The 23,374-nt window shown below is 39.9% G+C and overlaps 1 pseudogene; it reads right to left on the bottom strand.

Moving 5' to 3' along the window:
* Positions 1 to 558: 558 nt before the first annotated feature.
* Positions 559 to 21,482, bottom strand: LOC119904800 (annotated as a pseudogene).
* Between the last annotated feature and the right edge of the window lie 1,892 nt (positions 21,483 to 23,374).

The following is a 23,374-nucleotide window of genomic DNA, read 5'->3' as shown; positions in this document are numbered from 1 at the left end:
TAGAGGGACTCAAACAGAGAAACTACTATATATTACACAATATTATGTAAGGTTGTCAACTATTCTATTAGTGTATTTATTGTCAACAAACTCATTAAATGCCTGCTTATGTAATGTCAGCTCGGAGACTGACGTTTCAAAAGCAGTTTGTTCACAGCGAAAATAAACTGGGCTCTTAACATAATCATCTTTGTCAGCGTTTACTGTGGGCTTTTCAGACTTGGCCGCCCTCATGTGTTTGTGTCTTTAACGGCACTAAGTTCATAAATCAATTTAAGTATTTTCAAGTTGATTTAGTACATTTGCACACTCAGCAGCAAACCGGATTTAAACTGCAACTTTTACTAAATGATCGACTGCAGATAATGGATTTTCATTTGCTTACTTAAAAATTACAAAATATTTATACTTTATCATATTTATGTTATTATAACTTTCATATGTTTGTAAGTCCAAGATCACTGATAGTTTCCTTCTAATCAATTTTAAACAAGACTGAAAGTTTTATAAATCTGCTACTTGTTATCTGAAAAATCGCCTTGGAAGCTGACGTTGCAGTTACCGTTCAGCTGGATAGCTGGAGCAGCGCTCTAATGGGATCTTCACCAGTCTGTCATCAAGCCCAACAATCAAAGATCTGTCATTGTGGAGGATTTGCAGGCTCTTGATTGGTCCGATTTGCCCTTCGGGGAGGAGCCTGAGCTCCTCCAGGTAGCAGCCATGAAGGCTTTTATTGGTTGTGGAGAGAGTTTTCAGGATGGTGCCGTATTCTGATTGGACAAGATGAACAAGGAGAAAAGTTCTGGGATGAAAATGATCTGGTGCATTGTATACTTTGACTATGTTGCTGCAGATAACAACATGGCCAAACCGATAATTTGCAAACTATCTATTACATTATTCATTTTAAATCAGCAATGCAACTAACTCTTTTAAAGAGGTGGTATTATGCTCATTTTCAGGTTCAAAATGCTATTTAGGGGTTGTACCAGAATAGGTTTACATTTCATTTTCATTTCAAACACCATATTTTCTGTCATACTGCACATTGCTGCAGCACCTTCTTTCACCCTGTGTTGAAGGCTTTTTTAGATATAGAGTGATACTTCTTGTCTCTAAATGATCTTTATTAATCTGTAACAAAAGTGTCTTTCATCAATAAAGTTTTAACTGAGCTCTGTCTCCACATCACAGTAACAACTTTATGTCCATTAACTGCTTGGAGGGTAGCTAGTGTTTGGAAGGGAGAGGAGAGGTGTGCTGCAGCACAGTGTTTTTCCACCGGCGTTTTTGAGGGCGTGTCAGACTAGTCGCTCGGCGAGCATTATGACACGTATTTTCTTGTGACATCACAAGAAAGCAGAAGTAAAGGCTGGACTACAAAGAAAGCTGTTTTCAGGTAGTTCAGAGCAGAGTTTTCTGTGGGAGATGGGAACTCCCTTTGGGGTGGACTTTGGGCTTTTTCACTTTGCAAACCTATAACATGTACAAAAAAGATATATAACTCAATAAAGGAGAGGGGAAAAGACAAAAAGTATAATACCACCTCTTTAAATGTTCGGTTTTAATTCTCTCCCGTCTTGCTCACCAGTGCCGATGTACATGACGTGGTAGAGGGTATCTCGGCCCTGCACGATGTCCACTACTAGCTTGGAGAAGCGCAGGTTGTCCTGGGTGAGCAGAGGGTTGACAGTAACTGGCTGCACCACATCATTCATGAGGAAGAGTCGCTGGGCGTCCTGAAGGCTGCGTTCTGTCAGGTTACCCCCGGGGCCGCCCTCCTCCAGTGTGCCACACTGAGCAGCCAGGAAAAGGAGGAGTTATTGTCAGGTGTTAAGGATGAAGAGGGGTGGTTTCTGTGGGTTTGTTTTTAACAAAAGGATCCAGCTGCTAATATTACCGATTAGTATGCTTTCAACTAAGCATAAATTAGAAACAGACCTTCGAAAATGTTTATATTTGTGTTATTTATCTTTTCAAAATTTCTACCATGAGAAAGTCAAAATGAGCTGCAGAGGGTCATCACTGATGATCACTGACAGTGTAAGTATATGTAAAATATATGCAAATGCATAATGTTGATTATTATTAATTAATTAAGAAAATAGATTACATCATCAGAAATTCACTACAATGTCCAAGCAGCCAAATTTGGGTAGCGTTTTGTATATTAGGTATATTTTATGGAGCTGAGCTACAATTTTCTGTGTACTATACCACAATACGCTATTCTCTGTAGTCGGCACACCAAGATGAATGGTCGGAAACTTCTTCACAAGCATTGGAGGGAAGGCTGGGAAATGTGTGACAGACCGAACGGTCTCACATCTATCAACACAATGTTATCAGAGAAAAAGAAAAGTGTTTAAATAATGTGAGTTACCTGAAAATTGGGGATGGGGTTTGGGGTGGAGAGCCAGGCAGTGCGGGGGTTCTCCTGGTAGCGAAAGGGTCCGTTGAAGGCCTGGGTGATGGAGCTCAGATTGAAGGCACAGACAGCAGAAGCTGATATACTGTTCCTGAAGGAGGGGAGGATGTGATCAAAGTCAGATCTCAGCAGTTCAGTGAGAGAGATTGACTATTTACAAGGTTAGATCACTTCAGTAATACAGAAGCAGACGTGAACGAAGTCGCTTATGTAGCTGTCTTTTCATATACTCAAGGATTGTGGTGTATTTTACCGTATAGTTTACAGTTTTTTTTATTTGATGATGCAAAATGGCGTGACTAAATATTGACTTGACAATATTATATTATTTTATTATTTATTATTATAATAGAGAGGAAATACACGGTACTTGTACTTTTTTCATCTTACACGTCATACTTCCACTATGTACTTCTCAGAGGAAACAGTGTACTTTTCACATAAAAAAATACATTATCAACTTATAAAACATGATGTCTTGCTGTAGGTTAAACTACCTGACAGTACATAAACTGGTTCTAATTAGCTCCACCTCAACCATTTTTTTAATATTGTGGTATTATTACTTTTACATAAGTAAAGGATCTGCACTCTTCATCGACCATTGATGTAAAGATAGTAGGAAAAACCTTATCAAGACGAGTCCACAGAATAGATTTTAACCAACCGACATTGTGAAAGAAAGAAATTAATAGTTTTCAAATGTCAGATTTACAGGCAGACTTTCAGGAATTTCTAATATCTGTCTTAATTTAGTGTTTCTGGTAAAAATCTAGACAAAACCTTGAAATTGTGGCATGATTTAGAGTTAGCAGAGGGAATTTATGTTGCGATGTAGTCTGTAATTCTTCCCATAGATGGTTAGGAAAATCAGTGCCTCATAATACTGTCAAAAATGCATCAGCATAAACCCTTAAACACCTGTAACAGTTCAACTCTGCATAGAAAGAGGAGGAGTGTCTAATCATGCTACCAATACTCACACATTAGTGGTGAAGATACCATAGATCAGGTCCTGCTCTGATAATAAAAGGTACTCTGCAGCTCGTTGTAGTAAAAGGGAATTTCTCCTGAGCGTGAGCAGTTGAGTCTGGCCTTCATGAAAGTAGTCCAGGTGTCCTCCAGAAGGAAACGTCCACCCATATCGTTCTTACAGACCCGGGCCACGCGAGAGAACACGTTCTTCCCACAGTCGTTTTCAACTGCAGTTTCCCTCACGAAGAAGTAGGCAAACCGACCAATCTCGTAAACAGACACAAAATGAGGCTCTAAAAGACACATGGGAGGAGAGAAGAGAAGGTGATGATATCCACAAATAGAGACATGGATCAAAGGACAAATGAGTGTGGTGCCTTGTTTACCGTTGAGCCATTTGGAGTTATACTGGGCGGTGCGCAGTGGTGGCATGTTCCCCAGGCTCCTGTAGATGACAGGGTCACGTCCGGAGAAGTCGATCACCGTAGCAGCATACAACTCACCCCTCTCTGTTACCATGGCAGTAGAGTTGTGGCGCGGGTCATAGGGACAACGGGCAACACCGTTCACTGTGTCCAACACCTCACCGAGGTTTCCAATCTGACGGACAGAAAAAGGGTCTATTTTTTTAATTCATTTATTTATGTTTAGTAGTTTGTGATGACCTGTTGTACCAACCTGCCTGGTGATGCAGACGGGGGTGAAAGCATTCGTCCCGCATGTGAAGAGCGTCTTCCCACTTATCAACAAAACCCGGATGTAGTTTTGACACTCCTCCTGCAGACAAACACGCCACCACTCATGAGAATCCTCTGTCATTAATAAAATGTGAACGGCCATTTCAGTTGACCACATTTTGAAAAGTGTGAACAAATACTGAGTTTAACCCAGAACACTACCTCAGACTTGCCCTTGCTCTGACATGAGCGCTTTGTGTCTTCATCGGGCGCCCATTCTGTCGCCTGTAAAAACAATAAGGAATGGTCATCACAGCACAGCCACGAGTCTAGATACCTACAATTAAAGCAACATGTAAAGAAGTAGATCAGAAAACACACATGGAATAATTCATGCAATATTTTAATGAATAGTTAAACAGTTCGGGAAATATGCTTATTCACTTTGCTGCAGAGAGTTAAATGAGAATACACTAATTAACACACTGTTGTGTGTTTAGACTGTTTAGACTGTTAAAAAGCAAAGTGTGGACTCCAAGAAGTCACTGCTTGTTGGAGACAAAACCTTTTTCTCTGTTTCACAACTTTTTTAACTATTAACATCCATTATAAAATTCAATAAATATTTAAAAAAGGTACAAAATGTTATGGCCACGACCAAAAACAGCTTTTGCGACCAACTGAGGCCAGTTTGACAACAGGGAACACAGTACTGAGGTGATTTACAGTATCTCTCTCAAACTTAAGCTCTTGGCTTGGCTAGCGGTACCTGTATGAGCGAGGCGTTGCTTAAATTCAGTCTGAAGAGGAAGTTTCTGTAAAAGAGATTTTTCATGTTAGAGGTAAAGTAGCAGATGCACACACAATGCAGATGGTTTAATACGCTTGTGACACATTGATTTACATTACTTTTACAACATTGTACATAGTACACAAGTGTTGTCAGCTTTAAGTGCACTTATTTGTTACCTTGCTCCCACAATGAGCTGGTTTCTGCTCAGGTCCAGGGCCAGCTGGGAGAAATCTTTCACTCCTGAATGGGAGAACTCTGACATCCACGGCCTCAACGCTGGACAGAGAAAGAACGAGAGGATGAGAAGACGTGTGAGGAGAAAAAAGTAGTGCAGAGCCATAATCTGAAGGAAGAGATTGAGTGCAGAAATAGAGGAAGAAGAGAAGGAAAGACTTATTATTATCCATTGATTGTGTGGGAATCCTTCTCCACCAAATGGTACCTTGCTCAAAGCTCCAGCCTCAGTTAAACCCTCAGTGTTTTTCCTGATGCGTCACATTTCTCTCCAGTGAATCAGTGAAATACCTGATCCTGTAGTCTGCCAGCTCCACAACCTCTCATGAGTCTTTCAACCTGACGCCAGAATGGATGTTTAGTCCAAGGCTTCAAAACTTTACAGACCGAGGATGTAGCTTTGGTTCAGGTCAGTAGGTCTGCCACCAGGTGAATGAATGACTAAATTAATAAATAATACATACGTTGAACATTTTGTTTTTCATCTTCCAAAGCTGTTTTAGAGCCCAAACTTCGGTTTACCCCCATATTTATCCATTTCTGGAGCTAGAAAATTCTAATTTGTCCAAATGGGAGGAATCCCAGGTGGCGATAAGATATGGGGGACCTGAGGGTGCCAGATACACCACACCTGTCAATCATGCAAACACACCTCTCTTGAAATTAAATGCCATATTAAATTTATAGTGATTTTAAGTTTGTTAAACCTGTAGAGAACAACAAAAATGTCAAATAGAAAAGACTACCAGACTTGACACAACAACCTTTTTTTAAATCTTCTTTTTGAATGACATATAATTTAGACATTTGCACTTTGACTTTTTTCTTGTTAAATATTAATACTAAGTTAAAGCAATAGTTTGACATTTTGGGAAGATAGATACTACTTTGATATTTATATATATCTATTAATAGCTTGCGTGGCTCAATCAGACAGGTAACAAAATCTGCCTTCCAGCATCTCTAAAGCTCACTAAGTTAGTTATTATAAATAACCTAAAAACATAAAATTCTGATTTTACGGGTCTATTTCTTAGCATAAACTAAGCTAACTGGCTGCTGGATATAGCTTCATATTTAGCACACAGGCATGACAGTGGTATCGAACTTCTCTTCTAAGTCTCGACAAGAAAGCAGATAAGCGCATTTGTTAAAGTATTCCACATGACCTCCTTATAAATGTGGACAGCTGTTGCCATCTTTAATACATCTACAGTAGACTATGTGAACCAATCACCAACTGAGACTTTGGACTTGTATGGCTGGAGGGATGGATGGTAAAAAAAGTCTCTGTGTAAGTGAAGGAAAAGCAAACTGGTAGTGATGCACTCACCTTGGTAGGAGACAACGGGATGTTCCTTTCGACTACAGTCTGCTGGTTTGACGTGAGGCTGCTGGGACAGACACACAGATGAACAGAAGACCAGCACAAGGCCACAGGGGGAGAGAGCCCACGCCCCCCACCCTGATGTAATCATAGCTAAAACCACATCCAGTCTTCTATCAGGTCCTCAGAAAACACCTGTTGGAACGGAGGAGACATCTGTCAATTTTCACATACGAAAGCTCAGGAAAAAACTAACACTATACAAAATCCTCATCAGTATAAAAAAATCATCAGAAGGGCTGCCACTGTATTGCCTCCAGAAATGTACACTTGCACACCCTTTATTACTCTCTGTCTGCCTGTCCATCCATCTAAATTAGTTTTGCCAGTCCCCCCCCAGCCCAGCGGTCCTTCTGCTGGCTCTGTCTGTCTGCTCTGGGTGTCCAACCCCTCAGTGTCAGCAGGACTTGACCATGGATAATTCACCTCAAAAGGCCAATCTCTCTAATGCCGACACTCAAACCGAGGGTGCCATCAACAGAGATCTTTATGACAGAGGAGACCCATTCAAAGAGGACCCTGGGACCAGAGCCAAACAGGGGGCGTGAACTTTGAGCTGTGAGCCACATGAAGGGTCTTTGTGTCAGCATCAAAATCAAAATCCATTTGTGTATCTGAAGATGTTGGCTGTTGTCAAAATGGCATAAAAATGCAAATTATTAGCTGGTGATTTGCCGCCTCAAGCATACTGACAGCGTAAGACAATCCCACAATCCTTATCTCAAGATTTCTCACCATGAAAGAACAAGATGACAGTGAGCCAGCTTGAGTCCCACAGCCAAGACACTTTGATATCAGCCACACCTATTGTGGCAGGTAGATAAACTGACGACCAGACATGTACACCATAGATGTTTAGGTCAGCCTAAACTACTTTCTGGATTTTGTTTGGATTATTAGTTTTTGATTATCCCCTTAACTGGTCTGGATTTTTTCCACTTTCATTTGGACTGCTCCCCTTTAGTTTGAACTGAACTTCACGTTTTTGACCCTGGCCTGCCTCTACACAGCTGTAAGCTGATCACCTTTTGTTTTACTATTTAAATAAACACCACTAACTGTACCTGCTCTGTCTGAGTGTCCTGCAATTGGGTCCACATCCCTGTTTTTCTGCCTCTGCACTTGGCAAACGTGACAACCTGCGGACCTTTGAGAAACTGTACGCATCTCATTATAAGAACATGAGTTCTAATTTTAATGATAACTGGGTAATACATTTTTTATGGACTTTATTCATGATACTTTGTGAAGTCTGATAAATGTCATGTGGTGGCAAAATCTTTCAACCATTTACACAATTTAAAATTTCACATTTATTGAAAAATGACTTAAGTTCTTCTAAGCTACAGTTCAGCAGATTTGTTAAATGTCTTCCACTCCCATCCCACTTTCCTTTAACCCTTACAACAGTTTCATTGCAGCTACTATGTGCTCTGGAGAATGGAAGCAGTGAATGTCTGCCTGTCTACTGCTCACCAGGAGGACTGAATGTGTGCAAAGGCAGAGGTTCTTCAACCTGCTGGGTCTCACATTGCTGTCTAATGAAGCGATAGGAACAGAGCCTCCACCGCTGGCCTCGCTTTTGTTATGTGGCGGTGCTCCTCTCACGAAGCAAAGGCTGGCCAGTGAGAGGCCCAGTGTTCTGGGGATTTGTCAATTCAGTACAATAAGGGGGGGCGGCAGCAGACGTCAGTCAGATTCTTTGGGGGCACTAGGTAATGTACAGACGCAAATCTCACTCTGTAATTAGCCTTGTCTAATTTTCAGTTTATTTGATGATCTGAAACATTTCAGTGTGACAAACATGCAAAAATATAAGAAATCAGGAAGGGGGCAAACACTTTTTCACACCACTTTATGTGATATACACACACCACAGAGTTGACCAAGTGGTCCTTCCATGCTTCCAAACATGTCTCAAGTGATCAGTGTCCTCAATTAGCTTTGAATACATTTGGATGAGTCAAACCACAATTTGCTGCAGTCCCATGTAACATATTTTAAATTTGGGAGGAGACCATCACTGACCAAAAAGTAGGATGTAAAAGCAGGAAACATTCAAGCCATGAGCATGTCAGAACCTCCATTCATGTAGCTGCCCGTGTTGGACAAACACCATAAAGCCTTAACAACCTGTGAAGAGATTAGAAATAACAGAGTCTCCGATTCATGTGACCTGTATGTGTTTGGACTGTGGGAGGAAAACCAGAGGAACACGGAGTGAACACGTGACCTCCACACTGCCAAGATTTTAACCCTCTTGCTGTGAGTTTACTGGTGAGCCACCGTGCATAAAGTTTAAGACGTGGAGTTACTGTATCAATAAACCAAAATATGACATACATACTTACAAGTACATACTTTTTTTTAGCATCTATTGCAGCTGTGTTTGCCTTGTGTTTTCTCTCCAGGGCAATCCGCCTCACTTATGTCTCTGCCTGCTGCTCCTCTGTGAGAGTGAAAGGTCATTCAAACATCACACGGGAGCCTTCACGTCGCTCAGAGAAAATATAGACGCTGCAGACATAAGATGCTGGTGTGTCTGCTGAAAGTTTGCAGCGCAGTCAGAGATACACAGGGCAGTGTGCTCCACCCTAAACATGGCGAAACTTCATTTCACTTACACTCAACTTAACTTGCTTAACTTGTTAAACGATTGTTGTGAAAGTAAAATGTTTATTCTTAGTAGCAGTTTCAGGCATATCCTGTGTTTGCAGTGGTGTATCAAATTTCTACTGTGTTCCTGACATTTTTACTCTTTTTTCTTAAGGTAAGGTATTATTCAAATAAATTCTAGTAGCAGAAATGCATTGGCAATAAACAGTGGCCTAGATAAAGGACTAGAGCTTTAACACCATGCTTCTTTGCCTCTCACATCACAGGACTGACTCACTTTATACCTAATAACATGTCTTCTTGCAAGAATCACAAAACTATAATAATAGATCTACGTTGGAGATGTGAGATGTTGCATTTGCAGCTACAGATTATCTCAATGCCTTCGAGAAACTAGAACCAACTCGCTCTGATACTGAAAATGAGTTGACCAAAGCAATGACCTTTAAGTCATTAAATGTGCTCCTTGTCTGGAGGGGGGTCTGTTATCCATCACGTCCTGAGATTTAAACTAACCCTGCAGCAAAAACAACTCACTGCTAACTTCTTCTTTGAAACCTATGCCCATATATAGATAGTTTACCTGCCCCCTATTTTACTTTGACAGTTACTACTAACAATTGATTTGTTGCAATAGTTTCAGTTAAAAACATACAAGCCCTGTGTTGTGAAAAGGCTAAACTATTCCCCTATACACATTCATTAAGTGCCAGGCAACAGAGTTTACAGTATCATTTCTCACAATCCAGACAATAACTTTATTTAATAACAGCATAGATTTTTATACATAAATACAGATAGAGGCAACATATTAAAGATAAACCTGGAAGGGTTCTCTTGTTTGCAAAATATGGACAAACATATTTTGGCATTGCTTGTTACTTACTGGCCAACACAAACGCCGTTACCAGTGTATCTGATAAACTACTATCAGCCAATAATCGTCGGTCAGGCTCTATTCAAGACATCTCTCTGAGGGCAGAAAGTCATGCAAGTAGATATCACAATAGCGGATGGCCAGGTCTGGGTGGCCACACCCCCTTCAGCTAGTGGTTCCCAACCTTTCTGACTTGTGACACCATAAAAAGAAACTATTTTTACATGTGACCCTTGTCACAGGTTGCAAAAAGCTGAGACTTGAAAAAAGGTTTTAAAAAACACAGAATTCTGATTAGCAGGAATGTTTTTTTCTGCTTTTGTATCCTCTTAATTATCTTGCGACATATCTGATTCATCTTCCGACCACTTGGGGGCATCCTGACACACTTCTTGTAAATGTTTTAGATGTAGATATCTTGGATCAACAAGGTAGCGACACTTAAAGGTTTGCTGTGAAGTTTTAGACCTCTAGTAGCACTGTTGAAACACAGTCCTACCAATGGTGTCACACCAAGATATGCTGTAATGCGCCAACAAAGACGGAAAAAGAAGAAGACTGTATGCTAATGAACATGGTTGTAAACAATACTGAATTTAAAAGATATAATAATTTGTAAATGTTTTATGAGTAAGGAAATGCACTCAATACGTTTGGCAGACCTGAAAGATACTTCCTGTCTACTTAATCAGAACTGCTTTTCAGATGGTCGAGTAGCTTCAGAAACTCTCTCCCCTCACACCTTTCCAAGATTCTTTTCTAACATAACCTGGCCCTAATGCTGCTAGCTGCAGCCTCCAGAGTCTCTGCTTCAGTGCTGGTGAAAACACTGTGACACATTAACAAGTGTTTAGACAGAGTAGTAGTAGTAGTGTTCCAAAAACAAAGTTTACACGCTGCAGAGATTTTTGTCATACCCTCCATTTTTGGTAGTTGTTTTTTTGTCTGCAAGCTTATGACAGCACTTCATTTTGAGCATCACTGAATCCAGGGTGACTCAAGCTATTTTTTTCTTTTGGCAGATTGAAACAGTTGAATTGGCATAGATTAGAACCAATGCATAAGTGCCAAGAATAAATCCATATACACCCTCATCATCACAACCACCACTCCTGCAACAACCTTAAAAAACAGGGAATCTTATGAGTTTAAAGTAACGTGGACTTTTATGAGCCTCCCTTCTTCATTTCAAGAACTTTCTATTCAAGTACTCTTTTCTTTGTCTTCAGAAAAACTGAAGCACTAGAGCATTTCACTCTTTTCAGATGGCCTTGCCATGGTGTGTATCACTTATACCTTCAACCCACTGCTTATATATGAATGAGTTGATTCGATGGAGTGGAGGAAGGCCTGGGTGAACCCCTTCTGTGGCCGTGCGACCTCTAAGCTCACGAAGCTTCAGTAAAGCAATGGGACAGCCATATTGGGCATGGTGAAGGTGCTATTGTCAGAATGAGTGAAATTCCTTCAGTCATTTCTTATAAAACTTCTATTATATGTATATATGTCGTCATCTGACAACAAGAGATGCATAAAGACCTTGAAAATACACTTCCACCTGGATTACACAGGCCACAAAATGAGCATGCTGGAACACTGGGTGTACATGTTAGGCGAGCTTCACTAAAATCCAGACAAATCCTCTTTACTGAGGTGATATATGACAGGGACATTAATTACAAGTAATTATTTCCTCATTCAGAAGCCCCGTAATTTGTTCTTCCGTGGCATCAAAAATAAAAGAAGGGAGTCCAGCGTCTGACCCCTTGTATATCAGCCTCTTGTCTAAACTCTCTTGTACTTGGACTTAATCCAAATATCATTAAAAGAAACACTGGACCCCCTTCCACCTCCCACCACCGAAAAACTCCAAATTCCTCCTTAAATCAAAAGGGCTCACAAAACAACAGCTGCTAAAAGCAAATCTCTGAAAATCTCTCTGACTGTTACAGTAGCAGCTCCTACTGGACAAGTACTGATCCCTCACCTATAAAGAGTAGTAATATTAATTACCAATGAAGTCAGTTCATGGAGATTTGTTAGATGGAGCAAATGGACACTAAGAGGGCATCCAAAGTCCCTCCATCAAAATATTCAGAGAGGACCATTTCCGAGGCAGTGTTCTCAGCTCCTTCCTACGGGGGTGAATGGCCTCTCTGTGCAACCTGCCAACTATCTGCCAATGGCTGCTCTCTTTTACAAGTGAATAGACTGAGTTTAGCCACAGTTAAAAAGACACACTAACGTGCCATGGCTGCACAACAATGGCCGCTTGGGTAGTTTGCCAAACCTAATGATCCCGGTTTGGCCCCGGCTAGAGGAGGTAGAGAGCAGGAATCCTAAAGAGGCACACAGCTGCACTGATCCCTCTCTTCCTATCTCTGCTCTCTCATCTCTGTCTCCCTCTCTTCTATGATCATCAACTCCATTTCTTTGGCTTTCTGGAAAATGACACAACTAGGGTGCATAATCAAATGCACACCTTCTGTATTCTCTTAAAATGTTCCACTATCAAGACTTTTCCCACATTTCCCCTGAAGGAAATCCCATTAGACACAAATGAAAATTACTACTCCACCCAACCAACAGGAGGAAGTTTAGCATCTATCTGCTCGGCATCAAACAGCAGACAGACACAGTTAGCAACTAGTGGGTGAATATAGTGGAGCATTTAGTAGCTAAAGAGCCAGACATTTCTCTCAGTTGGTAGAGACCAAAAACATAGCTAAAATGAGATTAAGTATTTGACTTACATTCATTTGGTGGTCAGAAACACATCTTCAAATGAATGCTAATGCTGCTCTGTTCCTGGTAGGACTCCTGGTTACACATTAGCAATATCAACTTTACTTTTACTGTACTTTTAAGGCTAAAATAGAAGCCTATGTATTGATTTGTTGACATGCTGTACAGTGTTAAACCCTCTGAGGCAATTTTGGGCTACATAAATAAAACTGACATGACTGACATTATGTGAAAAGTGATATTTTTAGCTTGTTGGGTTTACAAGTGGCCAACAAAAAATGAATGCAGCTTTAAGTAAATGTTTGGACTGACAGTCACATACAGTACATATATTACTTACACCACAATCACACCAAAAACAGCAGCATCATAAATGTATCATACAACTGAAGCCACACCTCTCGAATCTCTAATCAGCTCTCTATAAACCTGCATTCCTTCACATACTGTGCAGGCATCTGTCAACAAACAGCTGTATTCAGGCATCAAATGCATTCAAAGATGCCAAAAGTTGCCCTTGAACATGGGGGGGGGTCTCCAAACCTGACACATTATATGGTATGACCACCTGTTATCACATGACTGATGTTCCATGTTTAGGTCACGCGATCACAACTGAGCAAACTCCATCCACTGAGGAAGATGCGGTTCAAAAAATGCTAATAAGTGTAAGACTGATCCCACAGTCAAGAACGAAGATCTCATTCATGGAGATGGGTCTCATAAAATCTACAGACTAAAGCATATTTCTGAAGATTACTGCGATGCCAGATTTGTGATTATTCATTTCCAGTAATGACTAAGACCTCACGCTCCATAAAAATACCATAAAAAAAAAGACTAATCAAGATCAAGATTTGTGAGTCAACCATGATCCTATTAGTCAGCTACGAGGGGTGCCAGCCCAGTTGCCAGCAATTAATTTTTGAAAAAAAAGGAGAGAATAATTGCTATTATTCATCAGTATAACAAGAACACTCTTCTTAGAAAAAGAGAAAAGGGTATTTTAAACATCGCCCGAGGTTACAATGAGAGCAACATGTGTCTTTTGCTCTACAAAAGGCCAATTGCCCATCTATTGAATGGTCAGGCTAAAAAAAATAACTCTCATTCAGACATAATTTTAGAATCCAGACTGAGGCTATTGATCCAGGGTTGGGAGTCCTTCCCTCTGTCTCCCCTCCGCTTTTCTCTCCTATATCATCCCCATGCCAATTTCAGCACTCATGCCTCAGACAGAACAAAGGAAATATCCACTACACATTACCTGAACCCCCGCCAAATGTTAACACATGCCTATCCACGCTACACATAGTCATTGAGGAGAGAGACAGAGTGACATAAGCTGAGGATGGGAATGAAAAGGGAGGAGGGAGAGGTCGAGGGTCACGTTATAGATCAGTAAAGGAGGAGAAATGAGCCTGCTGAGAGTAAACAGACAAACTGAAAGACAAGCAGAAAAACAGCCACAAAAAGTGGGCACAAAAGTAGACACAAAGACAGAAAGGACGACACAAAAGAATAAGTAATTGCACTGAAACAGCCAACCTCGACATGGGAGACATGCATGGATACGCACACTGCACACTGCAAATATATATATAGGAATATAAACTTACTTGTTCACCATCACCAAACTGATTCGAGACAAACGAGTGGTATAAATCACGTCGCTTCACATGGTGAGGGAGAAAGAAAGAGGTACGAAACAAGAGAGAGAGAGAACTTGTTAGACGTCGGCACACAGTGGCATGCTGACCAGAGTGTGTGCAGGAGGGTGGGTGGATGGGGGGAGAGTAAAGGGGTGTGTTTGATGGGGGAGATGGGGGGAGCAAAACATTCCTGTTTGTGCGGAGCAAACTTAAGTCTCTGAATAGCAAGGGATGTCTGCCCTGTCTGGGTGTGTGTGTGTCCGAGTCGTTATCCTTGTGAGATCCAGTTTTAGATTTAGGTTTTAAAAAATTTGGTCAGATTAAACTGGTAATCATGACTTGACAACAGGTTTATTCCTCCTGTTACACACTAATAACCATTTTCAGACTGATGCAGAGACCCAGAGTCAGCAGATGATTGACAAGAACATGTATTGCATACTGCCACTAGGCCTGCATGATATGAGGAAAATCTGTGTCCGACAACATTCAGCGACAATGTGCCTGGGTGTATTTAACTTCAGAACATTTAATAGAACATTAAATATAACTAAACTTGGTTTGTAGAGCAGCAACAATAAAGTTTACAACAGCAAAATCACTACATAAAGTCAATAATATCTTACTGGAAACAAATCTAAAATGTCAATAAAATAAATCCTCAAAATACTGGGTGATGTTTAGAAAAAATGAAGAACGCCGACATCAGTTCTTCCTCCTGTCCTCCTCCCTCTGCTGATGTGATCTACTGCCTACAGCTAGTTAGACTACAGCTTTCGTATCAGCTTGTTTGTAACAATTTTGCTATTAGCCGAGCTAGCGCACTGTGCTTGTGTAAAACCAAAAGTGGGTCAGAGACTGAGCAGATTAGAATATTGCTTTCTACATGCTTGTTGAACAGGTGTAGTGACTTTTTACTTGCGCAGCTTTTAATGCACGTACTTACAGCTACAGTAACAAGTGTAGCTGTCGTCAACTCAAGTAATCTCGGAGTTATCTTCACTTCACCTGGTTCACTTCACTGTGTCCACTGCAGCCTCTCTGCTCTGCTGCGTGTGTGTGTGTGTGTATGTGTTCGTTTCAACAGGTGGTACAGTAGCAGTAATACGCCAACAAAAACTGGGAAAAACAGACTGCTAGCTAGCATACACGGATGTAAACAATGTAGTGTCTAACTCATTCTAATAACTCTTTGGGCCAATAATGACATTTTCATTAAAGAATGATACTTGACACAGACTGGACACAGAAAGCTTGTATTGTTAAATCATACGCACATTGAAGTTCCTACTGTGACAGAAATGTACTATATTTCTTTTTTTAAATATGCACTTTGCACCTCATGAATTTATGTGTGTTTTCATACAGACATATGTTTTGTAGGACTGGTTCAATTCATTTATCAAGTAAGTAGTCACCTCCAGTTATATCAAAATATGAACAACTGATGAAACTAACAGTTAGTTTCTGCCCTTACCCAAAGAGAACCCCATTTGTGTGATGTCTGTTACATTGTGCAGAGGACACTGCAGATGCAGAGATTTTCACAATTAGTTATTCAAAGCACTTCCCTTTGAGAATCTGATGTGCAGTGTGAAGTGCACCGCTTTTCTTTGCAAAAATGTTGTGCCAGTTGTGGCCTTACAACAATTAAAATGCATCGAGTTGCTGATCTGCTCAAGACTGCTGGCTAACTACTTCAAACTAAACTATCGGCATCTAAATCAGCCTGTTAGACAAGAGGGTGTGTGTTCCGAGGTCACACACCCTTCTTGTCGAACACACAGCTGCAGTATCATCAATGTGCAAATTAATTAGAAGACAAAGTCAATAGCGAATGCCATTAGCTCAGACAAACATTTTGTTTGCTTAAACAAAGAAATCCAGTCTGGCCTCCAGAGTCACCTGTGATGGCCAGCAGAAAAAAGTCAAAATGTTTACTGGTCCATGACAGAAGTGACGTCTGCCAACAATTATTTTGGCAAACGTTTTTGTTTGTAGAAAAATAAAATTCATTCATCTACTACAGGGCACACCAGTTGTCATAAATGTTCTATTCTTACACATAGTTGGTTTAAACTACAACTTTATAAATTAACATTTAATAACAATACATTCCCACTCCTTGTATGAGTTTCATGATCTTGGTTGAGGTTCATTCAAATCCCCGTGCATTATTTCACACATTCATTTCCTCACTCCTGAAAGGTTTTTGGGTTGTGATGCATTTGTGATGTTTACTTCAGCATGCCAACACAACTGGTGGCTGTGTAATAAATACCAGAAAAAAGCTGAGTGTATCTAATTTCTTCCTATTAATACACTATACACATTCAGGGTTAGCTTAACATCCACATTAAAATCAGGATAATCCTCAGAACTATTTTAGATTTCAAAAGGCAAAGCAAAGACCCTTATGCAAACAACCTGAAATCACATCATTTTCTCACAGTAACAGTGTTTTCAAATCTACTGTCTTCATGTGGACCTACTCTGTGTCAACAAGCAGAAAATATGACAGGTCTTTGCACTGTTGACAGAGACACCACTCAGGCATGGTTGTAGAAGTGGACATCAGTCTGTTAAGGCAAAGGGGTGACCTCCCATTCAGAACATTAATGGCACCAATAAATCATATTGACGGAAAAACGACAGGATCGTTTAGCTTCCTGTGAGCCCAGCAGACCATAAGAGACAAATAACACTTCCCAGCCTCATCCCCAACCTTTACAGAGCAGGACATTTATCTCTCTCAGCCTCAGTCTCACCACAGCGGAGTACCAAACCCCCCCTTGGAGGATGAATGGCTCGTTCCTGTGCAAACTTCAGGATGACCTCCTCCGGCTCTGTTTTTACAGCCCTGCTGTCACTACTGAGGCTAAAAGATTACAGGCACAGTGAGACACAGGGGAGTGCTGAGCATAAGCCAAACCAGGATCAGTGAAAAATGGCCAGGCTCAAACAGTAGAGAGAACAGTGCACTTCAGGTGGGCTAAAAGAAGGCTACAAATCTGCCAACTAAACAAGTGAATATGATAGTAACTTCTATATCACCTTCTCAAAATGCATCAGTACTCGTTTAGAGCGCCTTCAGCCACCTGTGATTGCCTTGATGTTCCAGCTACTTTTGAAAAGCCCAAATGGTTTGTGGTGCGTCCACCTGTGAGGACATGAGGTTAAAATAAAGTAGCTGTTGTGAGCACCTCTGAGCTTTTCTTGTACCATCTGTCGTAATTTATAGCGCTTATTTCAGTCTCAGAATAGTATCACTTTAAAACATCAGCGTGTCTGCGAAACAACCATTTCAACCCATGGCAGTTTCTTCTCAGTTTTCTTATAGAGTCACTCCTTACTACATTTTTTAACTGAATTCTTTAAAATTGAAAAGTTAAACCTGCATTTATTGAATTTGTTTTGTTGGCCTCTCGTTGGAAATGCAACAGTGACTTGAAAAATATGTTTGCAAGTATTCCTTATTTACACTTCAGCAATAATGGACCAATGTTAGCATTCAACTCCAATACTCTACTTTTAGCTCTGTTTTGGTCTCCACCAACTCGTGAGGGAAACCTCTGGCTGTTTAGCTGCTTGTGCTCCACTATGTTCACCAGCTAGTTGCTATCCAGCTGCCTGTTGTCTGGAAACAACGCTGATGAGAGCGATGAGAGTGAACCAAAAAAGTCATGTTATGTGCTGTAAAACCAAAATAATGAGCTGAAAGGTGCCAAAACCCTCCATAGAGCTGAGAGAAACTACAAAGTTGAGTAATAATTCTCAGTGGATTCGTCACTGTGAGCAACACCTTTTAGATTACACAAAGTCATTTCATCTATTGGTAACAAAAATATTGATCATCAGCTTTATGTACAGCTAATATGGTCATGGACCTACTGTATGTGTTTATATGAATTTAAAAAGCATAGTAGATTCTCTCCAATGAGTTCCATTAATCCATAGCCAGCTGCAAAGGAGGCCTACAGTGGTTACCCAACAACTCTTAACCCCCAAAACCACCACCCGACCCCCACCCCCAATGTTACAGTCCTCAATGGAAGCCTTGTCCAGCACATAGCGCTCTACTGTGAAACAGGTCTGTGTGCTGCCAAGAAATATTGACTTTTAATATATCAAACATTCAGCTCACCCTATTTTAAACAAGCCTGGCTATGTTGATTTTTGAACCCCCGTGCAGTTACTGAGGTTTACCTTTCTACTGGATCAATAAAACTGTGCTAACAGGAGTCTCACACACACACAAGTAGTAAAATGGTGAAGTCAAAGTTTAGTGTGCGGATACTTAATGGCGATTTGCACATGAAAAATCATAAGCATCTAGGTTAAATGGACAGTTTGACATTCTGGGAAACATGCTAATGTGAAAAGTTATGAGCTAAGTATAAGATATCAAATTCACCTTGCTTAGCGTAGGTCCAGGACATGCTTGGTGTAGCTTAACACGAGCTTGGACCAGGGGGAAGCTGCTAGTCTGAGCGTTGTCCAAAGTGAAAAAAAAGGTTTATTTACTTGTATAGAAATGTAAAAATGGGTGATTGTGGTTTTATGAGCAGTTAGCCTCTAAGCTATTTCTTGACCAAGAATTTAGTGGTTAGCATCTCACATAGCATCTCAAAACTCCCTGACACTCACTTGTGATTAAAAGGTTGTTGGTTTAAGTCCCTGAACTAGCTGAGAAGCTAATGAGTGCCCTCCTTTCCTCAATCAACTACTATCATGGTCTCATAGGCTAGGTCCTAAACGGCAAAAGCTCAAACGCTGATGTTGGAAGACTGTGGCTTTATACTGAGTTTTCCGAGAAACAAACATAAAAACTTTCCCTGAATAAATAAAGGCTGACACTCTGAATTCTGGGCTGTGTGAGTGGAGAAAACACTAACACCCAGCCGCCTGTCCATCAGCCCCTCAGCACGGAACTTTCTCTCATCATCCATCTTTCTCTCCTTTTCCACTTCAGCCTGACCTCAAGTGAAACTGTGGAGGTCTGTGGGTAACACTGTCAAGCATCCAGTTTAATGATTTAATGCCACTTCCATTTAGGGGGTTATATATTAGCTGTAGTAAGTTCTTGTATGTAGCCAAGTGCGGGCTCTGTTTTCATTCAGTTCTGAGGCAGATTTTAAACGGATGATAAAAAGCGGTGGAAAATTAAAGAAAAAAATAAATCTTCTGTGCAGTCTGTCTTTGAACAAATAAACAAAATGATTTTGATATTTCCTAAATGATTCGTCCTTATTTGTTTATGTGTGGTTGCTGACAACTTTGCAAAGGGTATGACAGACTTTTCCAAATGTTTTCATATGTCTTCAGCCTTTGGTTTCCATTTGTTGTATGGACAATATTATATAAATACACAGATGCCAAGTATGTGTCTTTTATATATAAATTTTTAATACTGCAACACAAAAAATTTACTACTTTGGTACTAGAATAATAAAATCAATTTCTTTTACATTCCACTAGATGGTGCTGAGATTTTTTCTGGTGAGGTCAGCAGAGGTCACGGTCAGGAACTTACTCTAACAGGCTGATTTAGATGCCGATAGTTTAGTTTGAAGAAGTTAGCCAGCAGTCTTGAGCAGATCAGCAACTCGATGCATTTTAATTGTTGTAAGGCCACAACTGGCACAACATTTTTGCAAAGAAAAGCGGTGCACTTCACACTGCACATCAGATTCTCAAAGGGAAGTGCTTTGAATAACTAATTGTGAAGATATCTGCATCTGCAATGTCCTCTGCACAATGTAAAAGACATCACACAATGAAGTTACTGACAACATTATTGATTATTGAACTCATGTTTGATTCTAAAACTGACGTTTGTAGAGAAGTATTGAGAAGTATAAAGTATTGAATATGTGATTTTTAAGTAAATTTACTAGAACATGCAAAATGGACAATCTGGTCCTTTAATCTAGTTTGTCTGAAATAAATATTTGATCATCTAAAGAGGTACGGAGCTGCGCCCTTGTTGTTGGTCCCACCAATAACAACAATGGAGACAAGAAAGAAGATGATGTCAGTGAGATGTGAGATTGTCAGAACAATAACACCTTTGCCAGGACAGTCCCATAGTCTGCAGAGATGGAAGGATTACAGTTTGCTGCTGGCTGCTAAAGCAGCGCAAAAGAATAATCATAAATGAGTTAAAAGAGGGTTTGTCAACTTTTTGCATATAGTAGCCTGCATTTTAGGTTCCAAAATGAGTCATCCCCTCAAACATATGTTTTGCATTTTAGATTTAATAAATTAATATTACCTAACAAAGTAAGTAAGTAAGAATTTCAAATCCAAGGATTAAATACTTCTTGAATTCATTTTTCCACTTGTTTCACACATTTCAGCTATTTGAAATGTGAAGACAAAATACTGAAGCAAATGCTAACATTATTAACAGTTTAATTAATTTATCTGACATCATGGTAAGCAGGGTACGCCTACATTTTTATGTTGTTGTTATGAATAATGGTAGGCCTAAATCTTCAGTTTAACAAAGGTGCAAGACATTTAAAGTTTACTTTTCCTGTAGGCTATTTCACACAAGCTTCCTCCACATAGCCTTCTAGGCTATATGTGGTGGCCAACAGCAAATGAGGTAACTGTGCAAGCTATGCCGAATTTACCAGAAGACCTTCGGTAATCGGGAGTATTTATTTTTTCAATGAAGTAGCCCACAAAAGCATGCGTTACGATTTTTTTTGTTTGTTTTTTCCAGAAATAAATGCTACTGATTAACTGCTGCTTGGTAGATGTGCGCCGAATCGGAGAGTGAACCCTAACGATTGGTTTGTTAAATGTTTTAAGTTCAAATGTGTTTTCCGGAGAGCTCGGCAACAATAAAACCTTAATTTTTGAATGAAGATCGACGTTAATCCTTTAAACGCCGGCGCCAAGCCTACTTTAATAGCTTACTCGTGACAAAAAGTTACCACAACTAAATGAATATCGAGCTTACCTTTCACTTTTGATTCATCGCGGGATTCTTGCTGCTGATTCAAGTCGTCGTCGGGTTTCAGAGACAGAGATGATGCAGGTTCACGGCAGCCCCGCTATCCAGAGCACTGTGAAGGAGGCAGGTTTTCTGCAGATTTAATTCAGACCAGTAGGGGTGCTGTCAAGAGCCAGGGCGGACCAAATGTGTTAAATATCTTAGAACAGGAGAGAGTGTCAGGCAAGGAGCCATTATATTAATAACAGTCAAGGATTTAATGAGTCTGTGTATATGTGATGTTTACAGTTTGCCAAAACTGATTTGACACCAATCTTCAGTAGACATCACTGTTAAATGAATTAAATAGACCCCTTTGAGGCATTAGAAGGCAATTCCTAAGTAGCCTAATTAAACTATAACTTTTTTATTTTTTCAGCTCCAGATGTGCTGTCCAAGCTCTTTTGAAGAAGCACAAATAAACGGGCAACGGTGAGGACCGTAGACACAGTGGTCGGCCAAGTTAACTTGCTGCAGCAGATGAAAGACACATCATGCTTATTTCGCTTCACAATCAATTCTGTCTGGGATTACATGACGACAGAGAAGCAACTGCGGCTGCCTAAATCCACATAAGGATTGTAGGTAGTTCTCTGAGATGTTAGGGCCTGCAGAGTTCTTTCAAAAACTATAGCAAGTGTACCTAGAAAAAGTATTTTGCCAGTTGATAAATATTATCGATAAACATGTCTATTTTTGAAAGCATTCTTCTTGCTCATTAAGTGAATTGAGTTAAGTGAGTGAGTTAAGTAAATATATATAGCCTATCTGGCCGACAAATAGGTCTATAAATAATTTCATCGCAGTATGCCGGTTTCATTAAAAATAAAATGCTTTGCAAAAATAATTTTAAAAGATTGGCTGCCATCTACTGGAGCACTGGCAGCCCTGCACCCACCATTGATATGTTTATTATATCATTATTTCAATGAACTGGGCAGCCAGACTTCAAATTTGCCGTGTTAACAGGGTGATTTATGTCATCTTAAGAAGACCTTTTCCTGCTCCCTGGAGGAAAACAACACATTTTTTTTATCTGCTAATCAGACAAAAACCTGTAGTGTTTTAATCAAATTCTAGGGTGTATAGAATCGGGATATCTTCCTATCAATATCCAGCGACTATTGAATTGTCCCTAGCAACGAATTTGATCAAAACAATTTAATAACCACTGTTGTCTGTCAGCGTCTAGTTCATTTATTTGATACACAACCAGTTTACATCTCTTGTTCTACACTGTGTGTCCAATGCGTTTTTAAGTTTTTAAAGTTTATGTTCTCCCACTCTTATGCCCCACAGTGGTTTGGTACCCTGTCTACCTTTTTCAGACCCTCAACAACTTTATTTCTAAAAATCAACTGGTGTTGTTATTGTCCCCACGACATGAAATATCCGGCCTTGAAATGAAGCATGTGGCCAGTAAAATAGGCCTAGGCATAAAGACCCTTGTTTTGCATTTTATCTGTTTCCAAAGAAAATATACAATATTACAGCTAAGGAAAATAATGCAATACTGGGTTTTATTTATTTTATTCATTTATTATTTTATTTTACAGTTCAGAAAAACAAGCGTTTTTTCTTTTTTTGTAGAAAAAAAAAACCTAAAAAATCAGGCTGATATAGTATATTTACATCATGTCACATTTTACATGTAAAATAACACAAATGTAAATTTCAGGATAGATTTAAAATTATGTAGGCTTATTTATCCCCTGAAATTGTAGGCTACATTTTTGGCAGTGTGTAGGGGGCTTTGTAAACAGCATTTTCTGTTTGTGTTGGGATATAAAATGTATAGAAAATATAACTGAACTTAATATATTTATTGTGAACAATCCAAAAAATTTACAAATATTTAATGGGGGTATAGGGACTTGGACACATGACCTCAGTAGACCCTATTTAAAAATTCTCAGCAGCTATACACATTTAGGTAATGAATTTTTCCTTTAAAGTCATGCAGTGTAGGCTATGTAGTGTAGCATTC

This window comes from Micropterus salmoides, unplaced genomic scaffold, assembly GCF_014851395.1.
Source record: "Micropterus salmoides isolate LMB-PRFRI ecotype aquatic unplaced genomic scaffold, ASM1485139v1 Ms_hic_scaffold_1546, whole genome shotgun sequence".
In the NCBI taxonomy this organism is placed as follows: Eukaryota; Metazoa; Chordata; class Actinopteri; order Centrarchiformes; family Centrarchidae; genus Micropterus; species Micropterus salmoides.
The sequence above is the reverse complement of the archived record's forward strand: the minus strand, read 5'-3'. Positions and strand labels throughout refer to the sequence as shown.